The 2,709-nt window shown below is 43.2% G+C and overlaps 1 long non-coding RNA gene across 1 annotated transcript; it reads right to left on the bottom strand.

The window, feature by feature from the left end:
• Positions 1-286: 286 nt before the first annotated feature.
• On the bottom strand, positions 287-2,430 carry LOC309353874. The gene is made up of 2 exons (XR_014162103.1): positions 1,557-2,430; positions 287-1,116 (listed from the first exon to the last, which is right to left on the bottom strand). It is a non-coding gene; the product is annotated as an uncharacterized lncRNA (long non-coding RNA).
• Positions 2,431-2,709: the final 279 nt, after the last annotated feature.

Here is a 2,709-nt window from a genome sequence, read left to right as displayed (position 1 = left end):
TAAATTGTATTTCTTTGCCCCCTTCTGCAAGGTAGATGCAGATTTGGTTTGGGAATGACATTCCCTGCTCTAAACGGAATGAGAAATGACAGATAAGCATTATGAAATATTTTTACACGGCTGCACAAGAGACTCAATCACCCCTGAAGTATGAACTCACCGGCTGGAAGTTATTAATTTTTGCGACGCGATTCAGTTCTTGTGCACAGGGACTAATGCAATTTTAGCGAATGCGTGTGTGCGGTGTTAGATTAGAAAATGCAAATAAAACATTAAACTTCAAATATTAGTCAACTGCTGAACTTTATTCTCAGGCATATTTTGGTCACCCCTCTGATACATTTATTGCAAATTAAAATTATACTTCTTTTCTAAGCGCATAAGCTTCAGGTTTGCATTCTGCTGAACCACTGCACGCCAGGGATCCTTCTCGCAATCTTGACACATTCATTAACATTGCAGAGTTGGTTAGCAGAGTGTCAAAGGGCAGACAGAAAATCCCAAGATGGGCGATATGATTCCAAATTATTAGTAACTATAATACACTGAAAATAATATTGGATACAATATAACCTCTTGTCCCTCAAGGCTAGAAACATTTAGGCTACAAACCTCATAATGGAAAGAGACGAAGAAAGCTTGACAAGGTAATTTTTCAGGCATGAAGGATTCTTTGCTGACATTAACGACACATGATCTGAATTTTTCTGCCTGAATTACTTAATGCACTAAAGATACTCTATTAGTGGGATAGTAAACTTTGTTGAGCCAATATGCCAAAGATTTATCAACCCGAGGCAAATCAAAATGGCTTGATTCTATCAAATTTATAGGCATCTTTCTTTCTTTCTTTCTTTCTTTCTTTCTTTCTTTCTTTCTTTCTTTCTTTCTTTCTACAGCAACGCATGAAGTGATCACTCACAGGTTCACTTTCATTTTTTTTAAAATTGCTTTTTATTAAATTTTTCACAAACAAAAATAAAACAAAATAAAACAATCTTTTACATTCATCATTTTATGTCAGCTTATTTACACTGCGTATATTCACGCCCAGACTTCCTTCCTTCCCGCTTCGGTTTTCTTAATATATGTCTTCTCTTGTAGATTCTTATTCACCTACTGTCAGGGAACTGCCATCGGAGCCAGGAGTGGAGGGGAGGCTCTCCAGCGATGCCGGAGAAGGGCCCAGCAGGGAGAGAGGGAACTCTTCCACTGGGGAAGGAAATCAGCGTGACACCAGGAAGAAAGGGGAGCAGGGAAGGACTTCGTAGAGATGGCTCCAGGACTCTTCCACAGAGACCAGCGGGGAGAGCACAGGTCCTCCGCTGGCCACGCCCACCCTGCGCAGAAGACTTCCGCGCAGGGAGGCTAGGCGGCGACTTGGTGTCAAGGAGCTTTTATGCTGGAAGAAGTTCAGGAAACGCCCACTGACGGATTCTGCCAGTGACTGACACAGCCGCGGAGTAAGGGCTGTGCAGCCAGGGAAAGGTTTAACCAGGCAACTTTGCCAAGAGTAGCGGCAACTTACGCACGAGCAACCCCAATTCCCATTACACCTACTAAACACATCACAGGATTTATATCAACCCTGCTGTAGTCTTTAAATTTCTACAGTTAGATCTTATATATGCCACAAATTTACCCCACTCTTCTTCAAACTTTGTCCCTTTTTGGTCTCGAATTCTGTAGGCCATTTTAGCTAATTCTGTATACTCAAAAAATTTAGCCTGACATTCCATTATCGTTGGGGTCTCCTGTAATTTCCATTTTTGAGCTACCAGTATTCTAGCTGCTGCAGTAGCCTATTGGAATAGTTTATGGTCCTCCTTCTTAACTTCCTCCCCTGTGATCCCTAATAGAAAGGCTTCCATTTTTTTCGGGAATGTGTAATTAAGAAGTTTCTTCAGTTCATTATATATTAAACTCACAGGCTCACTTTCGAAGTTTCGGTGGAGCAGAATCGTGATTCGCACTGGCGGCTTTCCTTTTCTTGCTGAGAAAAAGAATCTCCCCACTGCCACTTTGGCAAGCCTTCTAGGGAAAGGTGATCAAACACAGGGCCGGCCTGCCCGTGAGGCGAGTTGAGGTGGTTGGCACAGGAAGCAGATACAGCTTCCACCATGCCCACCCAGTGTCACCCGTGCCCACCTGGCTTGCCAAATGTAAGGTGGTTCTTTCAAAATGAGATTCAGCGGCAATACAAAGCACAAGTTTTGCAAGATATACATACCAAGCATGCACCTCAATCTGCCACTCAGAAGCTCTCAAGAAGTGGTGAAGTGACTCCCCAGGTAGCCTTAGTTTGCACAGCCCTGCGGCTATCAGTCTGTGCACGAGCTTCTAAAATACTATGCCCAACACCATCTGATTTATAGATAGCTAGCATGTTGGCCTGTGTGGCTTGCCAGACTAGCTACGTGAAGATTATTAATTAGCCTACCTCTCCCAGTACCTCACGTTCTCCAAACCAAAGAAAGTACAGTGGTACCTCGAGTTACAGAAGCTTCAGGTTACAGACTCCACTAACCCAGAAATATTACCTCAGGTTAAGAACTTTGCTTCAGGATGAGAACAGAAATCACGTGGCGGCAGCAGGAGGCCCCATTAGCTAAAGTGGTACCTCAGGTTAAGAACAGTTTCAGGTTAGGAATGGACCTCCAGAACAAATTAAGTTCTTAACCCGAGGTACCACTGTACCCAGCAATATCA

This window comes from Podarcis melisellensis, assembly GCF_964234715.1.
Source record: "Podarcis melisellensis genome assembly, chromosome: 12".
NCBI classification, from domain to species: Eukaryota; Metazoa; Chordata; class Lepidosauria; order Squamata; family Lacertidae; genus Podarcis; species Podarcis melisellensis.
The sequence above is the reverse complement of the archived record's forward strand: the minus strand, read 5'-3'. Positions and strand labels throughout refer to the sequence as shown.